Source organism: Camelus dromedarius, chromosome 10 (genome assembly GCF_036321535.1).
Source record: "Camelus dromedarius isolate mCamDro1 chromosome 10, mCamDro1.pat, whole genome shotgun sequence".
Classification (NCBI taxonomy): Eukaryota; Metazoa; Chordata; class Mammalia; order Artiodactyla; family Camelidae; genus Camelus; species Camelus dromedarius.
In genome coordinates this window covers 33,234,530-33,252,270 of record NC_087445.1, presented here as the reverse complement: position 1 = coordinate 33,252,270, position 17,741 = coordinate 33,234,530, and the positions used below count along the sequence as shown (strand labels likewise).

At 42.5% G+C, this 17,741-nt stretch overlaps 1 long non-coding RNA gene across 32 annotated transcripts in view; it reads right to left on the bottom strand.

The window, feature by feature from the left end:
- LOC105100271 (uncharacterized) overlaps positions 1-17,741 on the bottom strand; it is a 243,631-nt gene that overhangs the window by 56,753 nt on the left and 169,137 nt on the right. For 7 of the 32 annotated variants that reach the window (XR_010382662.1, XR_010382653.1, XR_010382671.1 and 4 more), the window contains exons 1-3: positions 12,970-13,734; positions 11,854-11,958; positions 10,235-10,334 (exon numbers count right to left, since the gene is read on the bottom strand). This is a non-coding gene — a long non-coding RNA (uncharacterized LOC105100271). Of the gene's footprint in view, positions 1-10,234; positions 10,335-11,853; positions 11,959-12,969; positions 13,739-14,662; positions 14,855-17,741 lie in introns of those variants that run through there. The other 25 variants (XR_010382657.1, XR_010382658.1, XR_010382651.1 and 22 more) reach the window with 11 other exon arrangements.

The following is a 17,741-nucleotide window of genomic DNA, read 5'->3' as shown; positions in this document are numbered from 1 at the left end:
TGTTTTCGCTCACACATGGAAGTTCAGCAGGATAGCTCCCTGGGCTCACTCAGGCACTGGTGGTGAGCTGGTGGTAGGGCCACAGGCTGGCAGAGCTAAGATGACCTCACAGACGTCCAGCGCTTTGTGGCCACCAGCCAGTGCAGTATGAGTCAACGGGCCGTGTTTCTCAGCATTGAGCAAGGTGGCCTCGGTATGTGCCCTTGATGGCTGTGCAAGGTTCCGAGAGATTGAGAGAGAGCGAGAGAGAGAGAGCGAGAGAGGGAGAGAGGGAGAGCACTAGAGAGAGCGAGGGAGCGAGAAGTATTCAAGACCTCATGAGACCTAGCCTTAGAGCTGGCACACCATCACTGCCGCCACATTTTACGGGCCAAAACAAGTCCCAAAGCCAACCCTGATTCAAGGGGTGAAGAAACAATCACCTGGTAATGGGATGAGTTGCAGAAGCACATGCACATGCAGGAAAGGAAATCATTACAGCTCTCTTGGCATCAAGCTTCCACACCTTTTCTCAGGCTCTTAGAAACTGAATTAATAAGCAGAGGTCACGCGATCAATACAAAATCAGATAGAATTGGATGGTACCCAGGGGTTATTTCAACCACACTTGAAAAGAACCTGATGAACTATACTTGCTTCAAACCCAAAAATGTACCAAAACACCAGGTTGTCTCTTTCCCTCCCCTACCCCACCCACACTCTCACATGTCCATTTTGGAGATTCTCTCTCAGGCTGGAGTCTTTCTGCAGGTGCCTGTCACTAAGCCTGTCCATTAGGCACTGCTTTTTGCGGGTTTCACTCTTACGGTGACACCTGTTTGCACATAATAGATTTACTTCCTGTAGCCTCCACAGTAATTACTATGTTAGGTTTTCAGTCAATAAAAATGTAATTGCTGCTAAAGTTGATGCAGAATAAGAGGAGAACATTCTCTCTTAATCTCCCACCCCCTCCTCAGGGGCATAGAGGTAACGGCACTTCTGGAATCTGGAAGGAGAGCTCTTTTCTTTCCCTTTCATTAGCTATTGCCGGAATGATCGGGGCTTTCTGGCCTGGGGGTGGGGGGGTGGGGGGTTCTCAAGCCAGTGAGAGTCCAAATGTCTGGGCGCCACAGGTTTCCTGCATACACAGGGTGTTCCCGGAACTATTCTGGAACTGAAACCTACTTATTTTGCGGAAATTCAAAGGGCCCAAACCCGGCTGAAGGAAATTAGCATTTAGGTATTCGACACGGCTTTGGAGTGAGTCCTTCCGTAGAAATTAGTTTTCTAGGTCGCTATTCCATTACACAGTGCCCTCTTTAGGAGAGCCCAAGGGAGAAACTTCTCTCTGATCTCAGCATGAGAAAGAGCTGAACGGCTTTGTAGCACTTGGAGTGGCTCTGCAGCGGCTGTTCCCACAGATAACAGAGATCACGCATGCGAGCGCTTTTCCCTCTGAGGGCAGTCTCATGCCAAAGCTGAGGCCCATCTTTAGAAAACCTATTGGCCTTTTGGGTGTGGGTTTTAGATATTAAGCTCACACCTGATTTGCCTGATCTTTCTCAGTTCTATCTACTCTGTTCTGCTCTCCTCAGTCAGCTGTTTTCATGTGTATTTTGTCCTATTTAAGTAGACCTAACTCTCCCTCAGAGCTGCAGAGAATACATAAGCAAACAACTAAGTGCCAACTTCTCGAGAAGTCTAAAGTTTAATTTTTTTAATACTTAAAAAAGTTCTTCAATGTTGTCTGTTTTGATAGCACTCTTCCGCTTCAATCTCAGATACTGTGGCTGGGTTACCCGCACTTCTCAATGATTCATTGTCATCTCTGGTCTAAGAAGACCCTTCTCATTTTTTTTTTTTTTCCTTTTTTTCCTTTCATCCCACTGCTGTTTCCTGCCTGTCCCAGGGCACTCATTTCAACGTGCTTCATGCATGTGCCCTTTTGTTAGTATGTGTTGTTACAAAGCACACAGTTTTACAGGCGTGGATCTTAACAGTATTCAAATATTATGTTGAAAACGTCAACCTGTTTCTTCTTCCATTCAGCACTATGTTTTTAAGACCCATCTGTTTTGCTCTGGGTCCATCTAGTCTATTACTTCTCTCCGCTGAACAGCATGAACCCAACCCATTTTGCCTCTCCACACCCTACACTGCCCCTCAACCCCTACCACTACAAAAATGCTCTGAAGACAATCTTTACACACAGGGTGAACACTTTTAAGGATGACAAGGGTGCAATTAATAATTGCACTGAGACAGCAGATGTACACTCTAATTGTCCCAGGCAAGATGAAAGGCCTCGTCACCTTACTTGTATAGGACCCTTATGAAATCTGTGAAAATTCCTTCTTGATTTGTACCCAGGAGTGGATTTGCTGGGTTAAGAAGTAGACAGTGAACTATATTCAATGTCTTGTAGTAACTATAATGAAAAAAAATATGAAAAGGAATATACGTATATGTATGCCTGAAACATCATGCTGTACACCAGAAATTGATGCAACGTTATAAACTGACTATACTTCATAAAAATTTAAAATAAAAAAATTCTTAAATTTAAAAAAAAAAGTATACAATGACCTAATTTGCTATCACCACCAGAGTCCTCTGCAGAATTTTGACACCAGTTTACATTCCCATCGGCAGTGCATAAGTCCCACATTCCCTGCTAACACTTGGCTTTATCCTAATTCTGCCAGTCTAGTACACATAAAGTCACATCTCAATTTATCTTGCATTCTTCTGTCAACTGATGACTTTGAGCACCTCTTCATACTGTTAGCCTTCGTATTTTTTCTTCCTGTGAATTTTGACTCTCATACTTTGCCCATTTTCCACTGAGGTGTCCATCTTAATAATTTGCAAAAGATAGACATTTTTCTACAGTGAGTACACATTTCTTTGTCTTCTTAGTGCATAAGCAGTGTAACTATCCTTTGTTGCAGAACTAGGATCACATCATAAGTAACAATGCTGGGGTTGTCAGATGCTAGATCCTAGAGTTAGATGGGTACAAACCAATTATTATGGACCAAACTGTGTCCCCCCAAAGTGCATATCCTGAAGCCCTATATATTACATCATTCTGATGCCTGCAAAAAAAGATGGTGAACATCTTCTCAGGAATTAATGCTATTTTTCATAATGAGATGAAAAACGGTTTCACAATAAAATAAAAATGGTTTCTTATCTTTAGGTAAACTCATGGTACTTGTATAAAAATTAAAAAGAAAAAAATGTGGAATGAATCAGGAAAAAAAAATGTTACTCATCCATCCATGTGTTTCTGGAGTATCTGGAATGTCTACTGTGCTACGTCCTGTGATGACCTTTATACATATTATCTCATTTAGCCTCAAAAGCATCCTATGAAGTAGTTATCCCTATTTAATGGAAGAGAAAATGAAGGCAGAGAAGTGAAGTAACTTGTTCTCAAATCACACAACTGACAAATGATGAAGCCAGGATCCCAACCTACGTGGTCTGATTCCAGAAGCTGAGTCTTAAAATCACTCTTCACTCTGAAGTTTGCAAAGTTTTACTAGGTGAGCCTTTCAGATTAGATACAGGTAAAAATCTTAAACTCTGTTAAATTGCTTACCTCTCTGGGCATTTGGAAGCATCAAAACTTGCTGTGTGACACTTGGAGTGCTTTATAAAAATTAATCAGTTGCATCACTCCTGGGAAACTGTTCAGGATATAGACTGTGTTCAGAAATGAGGTATTTCTTCCCCTGGGAAGTGAATTCTTTTTCAGCTATATGAATTTCTTTTTTTAAAAAAACTTATTCTCCACCATGATACCCTCTTCTGACTCACCAAGATGCCCTAGAGGAAAATACAGGTGCTCAGACACCTGTGTTGTTCTTAAAAACCTTTAGCTTCTGCAATTTGCAATGGCCTGAAGAGATCGGAGGGACTGATGCTTTTTCCAATCAGGGGAAGTTTGTCATAGGTCCTGCAGGAGGGTTTCAGGGACAGTGCTAATTACTTTGCATCTTGTATGTATGTAATTGGCAATGCATATTATCCCAAACATTGTGATCAGTTCCTACAAATCAGTAGGGAACTGACTGCCAGTTCCCATCACAAACTCCATAAGAAATTATTTACAAAACCTAATTTAACACCATGCTGCAGCATTCTACACAGCTGAGTTTCTCTTGCTGGACTGTTCTCTATCAGACTCCAAATTTCCAAGTCACCAGACCTTCTAGAGAACACCCTTGAATTCCTAATTAATGTCCTGTGACTCTACAGATGTTAGTAGCTCTTAGCCCAACATGTCACTAAACAGGGGCCCCCACTACCGCCGCCTTCGCCACCCCCAGTGCCCCCCGGGAGAGCTGACCTCTGCCGTCAGGGTTGGGTATTCCCTTAACCTTCAGATTCCTAAAAGACTTTCTCTTTTCCCTGCTGTGGTATTGCTTTAGCCTCCCCGCCGCCATCTTTGCCATCACATTTCTTTGTTCCTGTTAGCGCAACATCTGCTGCTTAGAACCTTTACCATCCCTCCCTTCCACTCATATATTTTCACTTTCTCTTTTGACTTCTATCCTCTTCCCCTATGGCTTCTCTCATGCTCCCTGGCTTTGGGCTGAATTGAGAACCCACCTGAGCGGTTCTCTCTCAGTTTGGCCCTAAAGAGCGACTCCCCTTCCACCCCGACCCTCCACTTAGAGAAATCTCCTGAAATGGCCTGGCAAAGGGGGGTGTGTCTGTGTGTGTGCGCGCGCATGTTGTGTGTGTGTGCGTGCGTGCATTTTCCTGGGGAGAGGGCTGTGGCAGACCCTATGGACGGTCTACCTTGCACAATTCACAGTTCCCTATGTCCTTGACTTCCTTTGTCAAAGAGGCTAAAAAGTTACAATTTTCATTTTCCCAACTTTCCTTATTTTGACCAATGAGAAGGAAAACAACATTTTTGAATAAAAAGCAAAGCCTCACTAGGAAAAACTCATTTGCCCTTCACTCTTTTATTTTTAAGTCAACTTTTTTTTGGAAGGGAGGTAATTAGGTCTGTCTATTTATCTATCTATTTATTTAATGGAGGTACTGGGGATTAAACCCAGGATTTCATGCACAGTAAGCACGACACTCGATTACTGAGCTACACCCTTCCCTGTGCCTTTCACTCTTTCCAATTATTCCTCTCTGGAATGTGGATGTAAGGTGTAGATGTTCAGCAGCCATCTTGCCAACATGAGGCAAGCCTAAGGGTGAAGCCCTGTATGGAGGCTGGAAGCACAGAAAGTAGGAAAGAGCTTCAGTCCCTGGTAGTATCCTTGGGCCACCACCCCAGCTCTGCACTATCTATCTCCAGACACAGTTTTACATGTTATAAATCACACACACACACACACACAATTTTAAAAAGGAGAGGTAAAAGTATAAACAGGAATTCTAAATTTTTCTTCCTGCTTTCTGACAGTCTTGCATGTGCCTCAAGGGCCAGCATCACATTTTAGAGACCTCTGCTAAATAACCATGGCACTGTGACGAACAGAAATCAGCAAGACTTAAAACAGCAGTGATGAGGAAGGGGAGAAAATAGCCAGAAAAGGATATTACAAGATAGGGGGACACGGTGAGGTCATTTTGGTTTTGCATACAAATGACCAGAAGGACATACACAGAATGTTAATGGTAGTAACTTTAAACTACTGTGTATTCATTGTTTCTAGCATCAACCATGTACTAATTTGCAGTAAGAAAAACAAAAAAAAAGAAAAGGAAATGCTATTTTAAATAGCCCAAAAATTCAAGACAGGCCTTTCCTACTTTACAAAAGTCACCTTTTCCTTCAAGATGCCCTTTGTCACGGAGCTGAGTGTGTCCCTACCCTGCACATATATGCTCCTCCGTGAGCCCCAGCCAGGCAGGTGTGGCGGTGAGGACTGGAGATGAGATGAGGACTCACTTCCAGTGGCCACCAGCCTGCTATGGGGGCAGGAGGTGGTTGGAGTAGGGAAAATAAACAACCTGTGGGACATCACCCTTGGTGACCAGCCCACCCTCCCACACATCAGTGCACTTTTCCATGTCTCACTCTGCTTATCACCAAATTGCCCCCATTCCCCTGCCTGTCATAGAATGATGGGCTTTTAGCCGTGGAATATCATCTAGCTCCCTTCTGCTTTTTTGGAGACGGAGAAGAGCAAGCTGTAAAACGTTAAGGGTATGTCCAAGGTCAAAGAGGAGACCAGCAGCAGCAGAGCAGGGACAAGAACTTCATCACTAGCAACCACATCACTCCCGCCCCACCTGCCACACCGAATCCTCCCGCACACTGGGCACCGCCATCCATGCAGCCTCTCACCCTTACAAAAGCCCCACAAGACAGGGATTGGCATCTCCATTTTAAAGCAGAAGAAACTAAGGCTCAGGCAGATCACATGATTTTCCAAGGCTGAAAAAGAAGCAGAATGAAGAGCTGAACCCAGCTCTGTCTGGCTTCCAGGTCTGGGCTGTTCCCACCATTCCAGCCGACTCAAGACAGCGCTTGTCTGAGCTGTTACAGACGTGCCCCTAGAGCAGTTCGCCGCCATTCCTCTCTGGGTGTCCTTAGCTTTTTGGAGCCCCAGAAAATCCATTTCAATGCCACTGCTCTGTCCCCTTCAGTGCAGGGAGTGCTTCCTGAAAGCCTGTTTTCTCAGCAGCTGGTGGTATTTGATTTGATTAACACCCTGGAACCTAGCACCAGACTTAAAGATGACGCTTAATTAATTGCTTACATTAAAGAGCTGGCACTTTGCGCATTCGCTTCACACTTCCAGCTTCAATCATGTTTTCGTTTCAGCAATAATATTTACATGATTAGCAAATAGTCAATTCATACTCTGGTGTGGACCTAAGCTGTGTGTGGGACTTCCCAGAGCAGATGTCCTTGACAGGTGTAAAGATACAGGCTTTTTTTTTTTTCCCCCACAGTAAGAGTCATGAACAAGATCTGCTTTCTTCTCAATGAAAACTTGTGCTTCGATGGGCAAACCAGCCTAGTCTATGTGTCAGCCAACATTTCCAAGGCCCCAGGGGGATCAAAAAGCACTTACTAAGAAGTCACATTAGACTTTACTCTGTTTTTGCTCTCCCTTTTTTTCTTTTTGGTCCAAGACCTAGATGCAAAGATTAGGAAAAGACATTTTATCTTAGACATCTGAAGTTTCAATAGGCACTTGCTAAGGTCTCCCAAAATATTAGTGTGCGAAAGGAAGAAACATATGGCCTGTGCGATACTACAATTAAGTGAGTTTGTGACATTAAATGACCCCAGGATGCGAAAAGGCGTCAAACTGGAAAGAGGGGATGTGGCACAACACCATCCTATGCAATATTTACATCTAGAACCTAGATAATGATACAGAAAAGCGAGATGGCATCTTCTGACAGCTGGCCGTTGGAAGGGGTAAGAGAGCACTTTGGGAGACAAAGTTCTTGACAGGCTGGACAATGGGTTGAATTCTAGCTTCATGAAATTTAGTAGAAACAGATACCACAGAACCACCAGAACCAGAGCTGCACAGGGAAGGCGTGGCTCTGAGGGCTGCCAGCAGCCGCAAGCTTCACATGAGGGGTGGTGTGACGTGTGACTCGTCACAGGTGCCCGTGGCTCACCTGCACGTGTCAGGTGTGGAGCTGGAGGGCATTGAAAGCCCTGCACTGATTTTTACTACTCAGCCCACCCTTAGGCGGTGCATTCGGTTCAGTACTAACTAGGTTGACCACACAGGATAATATTCTCATCAGGGCAGGTTTTAGAATAAAAGGGTTTATAGGGGATAATTTTACCTGGAAAGTAGGCATAAACTAAGACTTCTGGACAAACTGGGATCCATGTTACCCAACTGTAAGGGCTACAGACAAATTGGAGGGGATTCAGAAGAGAAACTGGAGGATGGGAAGGCCTCAAAAGAGATGACGATAAATCTTTGAAGAGAGATGTTTAGGCTGAGGAAGAGCCGAGTGAGGTTTATATGAAAGCTACTCTGAGATCTTCGAAAGGGCAGCATGTGAAATAGGGGTGGGACTTGAAGATCACGAGTCTTGAGCGATTCTACTCTGAGGTAGCTTCTCTAGAGAAAATGACTGTTTCTCAGGGGTACATCCAAGCGGAGGGCAATGCGCAAGTGACCTCCAGCTATAAAAGACTCTTCGGAAGCCCACCCGGATACATCCATCAGTTCTTGTTCATGTGTCTCCCTAGTTCTCCAAAAAATTCCAATAGGATAGGAATAATTCCTTCTTTAACAAAACTTTAAAAAATGTTATTATTGTACAAATATACGGTGGTTCTTCTCTCTTTTCTCAAAGAGAACATTCTTTATGGAAATCAGACACATACAAACTCTGTGATTCCCAGGGCCCCCTCTACAGTTTTATATATGCTTTTTACAGGAGATTATTTACAGAATTTTCTTCAGTGAGTCTTCTTCGTAAAGACCAAAGCACATGCCCTATTACGATGAATCTAAGACACTATCACTGATCAGCTGCATCGCTATTACACAGCATTAAGAGAGAAAGAATGCTGCCAATTAGCTCACCCCAAAGTTCTTCACATTTAGATTCCAACTTTCCTGCTCCAACTCAGAATGATCATGTCTGCTCCAATTTTTCACATGTAATATTAGTAACTGGGTCACCAAGGGCATTGAGAATGCAGTGTATCTTTAGAAAGCATTCCACTATTATCTACAGAATTTTCTTTCAAGCAACTGACACTTGATCTGAAGGTTTTGATGTTGTTGCTTTTTTTGATCAAACCAGCAAATGACGAAAGTTTTCAGACAACAACCGGGATTTTATTCTTTCTCCAAATGGTCCTTAAATTTTTTGCTGAACTAAAGTTGTCCAGTTCTGCCACCATGAACAGCAACAAAATTTGTTCTACATCGGCAAGGACAGTTCCATCCTAATTGGTACCCGGCCAGCCGATGCCTGGGATGTTAAAATGTGGAATATGGATATTTGCGAATTGATAACACACAGGGACTCAATCTTGCTGTCTGCTCTTTTTGTCCTCAATTGTGCACTTAACTTGCCATTCCCCCGCCTGCTTTCCTTGTTCACTGTGATAACCTCTCTGAGCTCTTACTTCTTTAGCTGAGAGTCTTCTCAAGTGCTCTCCTGAGTTGTCCTTATTTCTATTTTATGTCCAACCTTGTCTATTTTAGAAGTATCCCCAGTCTTCTCATTTCAGCTAGTTTCCCACTGTATGCCCATCAACTGGTAGAAAATAAAGCAAAAATGAAGAGGTCAAGCAAGATTTGGTATCTCTAAAAAAAAGACACGCTTCATCTCTCACTGCGTTTAATAAGCAGCGCTGTGCAGCCCTCCAGTAGAGAGGTGGTTCTTAGCTCTGGCTGTGAAGCAGAATAATTTGTAGAGATTCTTTAAATGCAGATGCCCGGGGGCCATCCCAAGACCCACCCACTCAGACTCTCAGGGTTGGGAGTGGAAGTAGGGGTGAGCGGGCACTTGGATTTTTAACAGAGCACATCATCTAGGTGGTCAGCCACCAGGAGGAGGAGGGCGTCAGGCAGTTCCTGTTCGTGCAGGGGCAATTCTAGCGGCACACGGCAACACACACTTGAAACCAAGAGGTCCCAAATCTAAGTGTGCAACAGAAAACAACTCATATGGATGGGAGATAATTTTACTCATTCAAACTATAATATTCACACCAGCCTGTACTCAACACAAAGAAACGAAGGGGTAGGAAGGACACTGTAAAGACTGGACATGGGGATGGGCATGGGGCGAGCATACGCTGGAAATGAAGGATGAGATTTTCTTTTTCCCATCTTGCAGCAATCCCAAATGCTGACTGGTCCGAGGCCATGGGGAAGGAAACCTGGCCCTCCATTCTCTGGCTACAGCTTTCCAGGCCCATCTCAGGAACAAGATGATCTGGGCCTAATTCTGATTCCTTGCTTGGGGGATATCCTATAGCCAGAGAGTGGAGGGTTGTACCAATGAGGGCCTACACTCAGAAACTATGCAAATCCTGGCACCAGAGGGCTCAGGAAGTTGGTTTTCTGGGTGCAGGAGAGCCCCGGCATTCTCTCAAGCCAACTCCACTTTTTGCAGAGGGTCTTCTGAGTTCCAGATAAGCCTGAAGCTCACCCCTCTTGTGTGGGTGAAAGCAGGTAACTAGTGAGTCTACTGTCGGCTCTATGCCTTTTCATTGCCCCGGAGAGTTCAGAAAACAGTTTCCACACCAAAGCCCGGATCACCTCTCACTCACCTCTTGGATCCAGAGACTTCCTGCTCATAACCAATGAAGAGTCTGAGATTCACTGCCTCCTGCAAATTTCCTTTCCTTCTGAGCCAAAGGAAAGCAGAGGCTGCAACAAGAACATAAGATGCACCAGTCACTGCAAATCAGAGCCGATGGCTGAAATAAATATTACGTTGTCCTTTTTCTCTTGCTACTACGTACTGCACACACACCATGTGCCTGGCCCTTTATCTGCATTATCGCCTCTATTCCTCACCACCTGTAAACAGGCATCACTGTCCACCCCTGTTTTGCAGAGGGGGAAGCAGAGCCAGAGTAAGCAGCCCCCGAAGGCCACACAAGGAGGAGGGGCCAAGTCCAGGAATGAATCCCAGACCTGATTTCGGAGTCAAAGGTTTCTCAGACATTGGTTGTATGTGAAAGGCAGTGAGGAAAAAATAATTTGGATTGATGGAAGGATGGAGGGATGGCTAGATGGACAGATAAACAAGTAATACTATATAAACACATATAGAAACATACATATAATAGAATGTATATTATAGAAGTTAGGTGGTAGTTATATGGGTGTCCTCTGAGATTCTTCAAAATGTTTTGTATTGAAAAAGTGTGAAATAAAATGTTGAGGAAAGAGGAAAAAAGCCATGAGGGAATCAAAATCACGACCAAGGAAAGAGTCTTTCAAGGAGCTATCTCAGGTTTCACTAACTGTGTGTTCCAGAATTTCAAATTCAACTTAGTTTGACAAACATGTATTGGGGCTTTATTACATACCAAACACCAAAATACCTCCCAGCCTAGGATGCTAAATTCATGGTAGGTACTGGGAGAACAAGAGAGAACCTTTCTGGGGCTCATACCCAGCAGCTCACAATAACTTAACTGCCGTTCAAGGCTGACTCTGATAAACGGCTATGAGGAACGTGTGATGTGCTAACGGAACAGGGGACAGATAAAATCATGACAACCGAGCGCTCTGGGGAGATGCCTGGGAACAGGTGAAATCTGAACTGTGCCTTGGAACATAGGGAAGACATCAGAAGTCTGAAATGTTTTTATTCAAAAATACACTTCTAACCCCCAAAGTGTGAGAACTGGTGGGTGTGGGAAAAACTCCAAACACCAGCTGGGTGTCCTACAATTCACTTCAGTCCTGACACTCTCTACTGGAGGTAGAGTCAGATCCTGCAAGTTAAGGGCTCAGTCCCATAAGACCACCCCCATTTAAAAGCCAATCAAAAGTTGAGTCCTTTGTGATGACTCTGGTGGCACTTTTGAACACAAAGGACTCATTCTAATGCTCACGGGACATGCTGGGTGCACTCAACTCCTTGAGGCTGGCTCAGACCCTCTGGACCTCAGACACCACACAGCCATTTCTGTCCTGGGGCCTTGCAGTCTCCTTGGGCTCTGCTTGGGATGTGATGACAACCCAAACCATCTGGGTTTCTGTATTTACCACCTTTCCCTCTGAGGAGCAGGGCACAAAGCCTCTTTCTCTGAAGAGAGAAGGGCCATCAGATTCTAAGAGCTCTCTGTGCTTCCCTCTACCCTCCCACCCCCTCCTCACCAACCCACCAGCTTCTAAGAGCTCCTCCCTCCCCTAGATCTAGCCCTCTACCCACCTCCTCACCAGCACACCTGGAAAACTGCATGTTCTATCACAGGTGAGAAGCTTTGGTCCAACTCAGCTTACAATTTCTATGCCAAGTGCCCTTGGGTCTTGAATTCTGAAAATCAAAAGAGTTTTTCTTTCATAGCAGCATTATTTACAATAGCCAAGACATGGAAGTAACCTAAATGTCCATCAACAGATGACTGGATAAAGAAGATGTTGTATATATGTACAATGGAATGCTACTCAGTCACAAAAAAGAAGGAAACAATGCCATTTGCAGCAACATGGATGTTCCTGGAGAATGTCATTCTAAGTGAAGTAAGCCAGAAGGAGAAAGAAAAATACCATATGAGATCACTTACATGTATAATCTAGAAAAAAAAAAAAAAGACAAATGAACTTACTTACAAAACAGAAAGAGACACACAGCCATAGAAAACAAACCTGTGGTTACTAGGGAGGGAACTGGGGTGTAGGGACACGTTAGGAGTTCAGGATTTGCAGATACAAACTACTACTTTTTTTCCTCCTGTTCTTTGGTGAAACTCCTTTTTTTCTGATGCAATAAATGATGCTTAAATGAGGTTGTGGAGAGAAGTCAACATGACAAGAGATGCTAGAGGGGGAAATTAGTTCATATGTTAAAAAATCCTCTGCCAGTGTTCTCGGCAGCTTTTATCCCTGGTTCATCCCTTGAGCAGAGAGAAAGGTGTACTTTGCATCCTCCTTCAGAATAATAATTCCTCCCTAATCTTGTGTCTCAGAAGAATTTCAGTTCCAGGTACCTGCTCCAGACTGGGCTGCAGATTGAATCTCAAGGGAAGCCTAGTACCTAAAAAATGATGAATCTCACACCCTGAAAGTGGCCCCAGGCTTAGTTCCCTCTGACTCTCTGGAGGTTTTCTCCAGAAATTCAGCAGCTGGGTACCCAGGCTACTCGTCACCAAGGTGTGTAATGGTTTCAAAAAATAACAATTTATTCATGCTAATCATCTGGCTGGTGTGCTTGCTGTGATGTCTTCGAAAAATTCTAACACAAGAGCCCTAAACTGGGGCGATGTGCTTCGTAAGCTCTACGTGCCAGGAATCACCACGGGGAAAGGAATATTTCTCATATTCCCACCTGGCCCCGCACAGCGTGTCTGTTGCCCTGCTCGTTGAGACTTCCGCTCCTCCTCACCCCTTGCGGCATGCCTTGGGCTAGATGTGAGAGCCCCTTATTTGGTTTCAGTTACCCTCTCTGGTCCTTGTGATGATCTTTGGTATCAACCATGGGTCCTGAGAGAGAAATCACTTGTCAGTTAAAAAAGAAAAGCAGATGTTTGAGACAAATGTTAACTTGATTCTTTTCTTCACCGGTTATGTACCCCAAATGAGGACCTAAGGAGGTTTATTTGTGAAACTGAACTGTGTGTTAGAAAGACCCCTCAATTCAAGTCAGTAGATACCCACAGGGTCTGTCTCCATCATAAACTCACACAGATAAGGGTCAGAGATGTCTCTCTCCAGTAAGCAGAAAGAAATGTTCCTTGTCACAAATTAAAATCCTCCCTTATGGTCATGGATTTACCCGCAAATTTGCTCATAATGGTCATCTTATGAACGATATAAATCATTTCCTGTTATAAAGGCTGCTTGAACTGGTTCAAAATGGCAGCCTTCCTGCTGGAATGAAGCTTCTCTGGGCCAGTAATAATATTGCTAGGGAAAAAGTGGAGGGGTAGGGTGCAACAAATATTTCCAGGATCTGAAGGCAAACATTCAGCAGCATGTGGTCTCACCACCTTACATGTATTCTTAAACAATACCCAGAAGAGATAGCCACCTCAGACATGCTGAGTTCTCCCATCCACTCAAAGAGCTGAACATTAATTATTCAACTGAACTTTTACTATTTAGTGAAAAATAATACAAATGCACAAGATTATTCAGGGATTATGTGTGTGCCTGATACCATACTCCCTCTGTTCCTCGTTTCCACCAGGGGTAGAAGAAGCTTCTTTCTACTTGAAGAATACCAATTTAGGTCATATGACCAAAAATGCTGTATGATATGAATAATACACTCATTGGGCTTTGTAATTCTGAAAACAATAAATCACCAACAGCTCAAGCAGTGATCATTTTAAATAAGATCCTGAAATATATTTATTTAATTTGCTGTGTTCTGTCAATCACCTCTGTTGTCTTCTTGGTGCCATGCAAAATGCACAGGAAATTGCTCTCCCAACATCCCCCTTCCCCTCAAAAAATAAAGTGCATACTTACAAAAAAACATCTCTCACCTAACCAGACATTTTCTGAGAAGCACATACAGTATTTTAAACACAAGGCAGTGTTCAGAACTGTTACACATTTTTCAACTCCCCTGAAGACTTCACTAAAAAAGGAGACTCCATCCTCAAAACACTAAAAACAGATTTACCACATGATCCAGAAATCCCACTCCTGGGCATATATCTGGAGGGAACTCTAATTCAAAAAGATAAATGCACCCCAATGTTCACAGCAGCACTATTTACAATAGCCAAGACATGGAAACAACCTAAATGTCCACTGACAGATGACTGGATAAAGAAGTTATGGTATATATATACACAAGGAATATTACTCAGCCAAAAAAAAAGAATAAAATAAAGCCATCTGCAGGAACATGGATGGACCTGGAGAGTCTCATTCTAAGTAAAGTAAGCCGAAAAGAGAAAGAAAAATACCATATGATATCACTCATACGTGACTAAACAAAAAAGACACAAATGAACTTATTTACAAAACAGACATAGATTCACAGACATAGAAAATAAACTTATGGTTACCAAGGAGGGGAGGTGGTGGGTAGGGATGAATTGGGAGTTTGAGATTTGCAGATACTAACTACTATATGTAAAATAGATAAATGACAAGTTTCTTCCATATAGCCCAGGGAACTATGTTCAATGTCTTGTGGTAACCTATAATGAAAAAGAACATGAAGATGAATATATGCATGTATATCTATGACTGAAATATTATGCTATACACCAGAAACTGATACAATATTATAAACTGACTATACTTCAATAGAAAAATCAAATCAAATAAAATAATAATAATTAAAGAGATTCCACATACTTCACCCAGTCTGCCTGACTTAAAGTCGTGTGGAGCTAGAAATATCCACTTGTAGAGTTAAACAATGAAATTCTCCAACTATACACATGCTGTGAGAATCAATAACCTCTTCTCAGAGCAGCAAATTGGTTCAAGTATTCGGTTCACTGGTTGTATCCAACAGCCACAAATAAGAGGCCACCTCCCGACTGAAAGGGAAGTGGGTGATGAATTCTTGAAAAATGTGTTTTCATCAGAATTCCTATGCTTCACACTGCATGGATGGTGTTTGTAAAACTCATTGGAAAGTATGCTGGGGTTTAATTTCAGGCAATCCTCTTTGTTGAAATTTTAACAAAAAAGCTTTTTTCAGAGCATTGTGGGCTACCTCATTTCATGAAAACAACGCATAGCCGTGTAACTGTTGATATAATTTGGTATTTTCAGGATTCCAGATCGTTCTTAACTTTGCAGCCAGATTATTCTTTCCAAGATAAAACTGATAGTTTCGAGAAAAGTTTAGCTGAAGTAACTGGCCCTTCCACTGAGCTATAGGCTCTGGGAATATCCGTGAGCAAATCTGGTCATTGAACTTGCACGAAGTTCCTGTTCCTCATTCTCAGGCAAGCAGCCTTTGTTTTCTCTTTTCTTTCTTTTCATTCCCTGAGTGCCTTTCACCCTTCTCTCCAGCAAAGTCTATCATCACCTCCATAAACGGACTTCACTCCCCTGCTCAGAGGGCTTTGATACCAATCCTTCTACCTTTGGAAACCCCTTTCCTCTTCTTCCTCTTAGGGTGGCATATTTATGCAGAAAACTCTAGCCCAAAGTACAGTTCCATCCATGGTCTAGATGCAAGAAAGGTCTTCCTCCAGCAGGGTAAGCTGTGTCACCTGCTTAAATGCACACACTTCCAGAAGGGACATACCCAGAGGGAAAGGAAAAGGGACTTGGGTGAGCCAGTCCTATCAGTCCTGCCTTATGAGGCACTTGTTCCCTTGAATGGTCCCCAAGGCACCCCTCCATCCCCATCTGCCCAGTCCCATGCTTACTACCAGAATGGAGACCTTAGGACATACTTGTCAGAGAATCCATTCTCTACAGAGTTCTGGGAGTTGCTAGTAATTGGAGTCCTCTTTCCCTCCATACCTGAGTCCCTCTCAAGGCACATGAGGGCTCAGTGGATTTCAAAGCTTAAAGCTATTGTTTTAGTTTTATTCTTAAATTTTTGAGGAATCTCCATTCTGTCTTTCATAGTGGCTGCATTTTTGAGGAATCTCCATTCTGTCTTTCATAGTGGCTGCATTTTTGAGGAATCTCCATTCTGTCTTCCATAGTAAATTCCCATAGTGGGAATTTACATTCCCACCAGCTATGCACAAGGGTTCCCTTTTCTCCATATTCTTTCCAACACTTGTTATTTTTCAACTTTTTGAAAATATCCATTCTAACAGGCATGAGGTGATATCTCACCGTGGTTTTGATTTGCATTTCTCTAACAATTACTGATGTTGAACATCTTTTCATTGTGCCTGTTGGCCAGCTGTATGTCTTCTTTGGAAAAATGTCTGTTGAGTTCCTCTGCCCATTTTTTAATCAGGTTGTTTGTTTTTTGTTGTTGGGTTGTATGAGTTCTTTATATATTTTATATACTAACCCCTTATCAGATATGATACATGATATTATATATCAGATATATGATTTGCTATTTTTGCTTTTGTTTACCTTGCCCGAGGAGACAGACCCAGAAAGATATTGCTAAGACCAACATCAAGGAGTACTGTGCCTAGGTTTTATTCTAGGCGTCTTATTGTTTCAGGTCTTACATTTAAGTCTTTAATCTATTTCGAGTAGACTTTTGTGTATGATGTGAGATAGTGGTCTATTTTCATTCTTGTGCATGTGGCTGTCCAGCTTTTCCAACACCATTTATTGAAGAGACTCCTTCCTCCATTGTATGCTCTTTGCTCCTTTGTCATTGATTAATTGTCCATTTATGTGTGGGTTTATTTCTGGGCTCTCAATTCTGTTCCGTTGATCTGTGTGTCTATTTTTCCGCCAATACCATGCGGTTTTGATTACCATAGCTTTGTAATATAATTTGAAATCGGGGCGTGTGATCCCGCCAAGCTTTGTTCTTTTCCCTCAGGGCTGCTTTGGCTATTTGAGGTCTACCATATAATCTAGCTACTTCACTTCTGGGTATTTATCCAAAGAATATGAAAACACTAATTCAAAAAGATATATGCACCCCTATGTTCTTTACAGAATTATTACAATAGCCAAGGTATAAAAACAACCTAAGTGCCCACTGACAGATCAATGAATAAAGAAGATGTGGCATATGTATGCAATGGAAAACTACTCAGTCATAAACAAAGATGAAATAACATGAATGGACCTTAAAGGTATTATGCTCTGTGAAATAAATCAGATGGAGGAAGACAAATACTGTATAATTTCACTCATATGTGAAACATAAAATAAATAAAACAAACAAGTGCAAACATATAGATACAGAGAAGAGAGTAGTGGTTACCAGAGGGGACCAACAGTATCGTGACAAATGGAAACCAAATTTTTGGTGGTGAGCACACTGTGGCATATACAGAAGTCAAAATATAATACTGTATACATGAAACTTATATAATGTTATAAATCAATAAAAATAATTTAAAATTTTTTAAACTACTGTTTTAAAGACGCTATGGGTTAAACAGACTTTTGTGAGCTCTCCTAGGAGTCCTGCTAACATTAATTATATTTTCACTACTGATAACCTTATATACCTACTTGTTAAAAGGA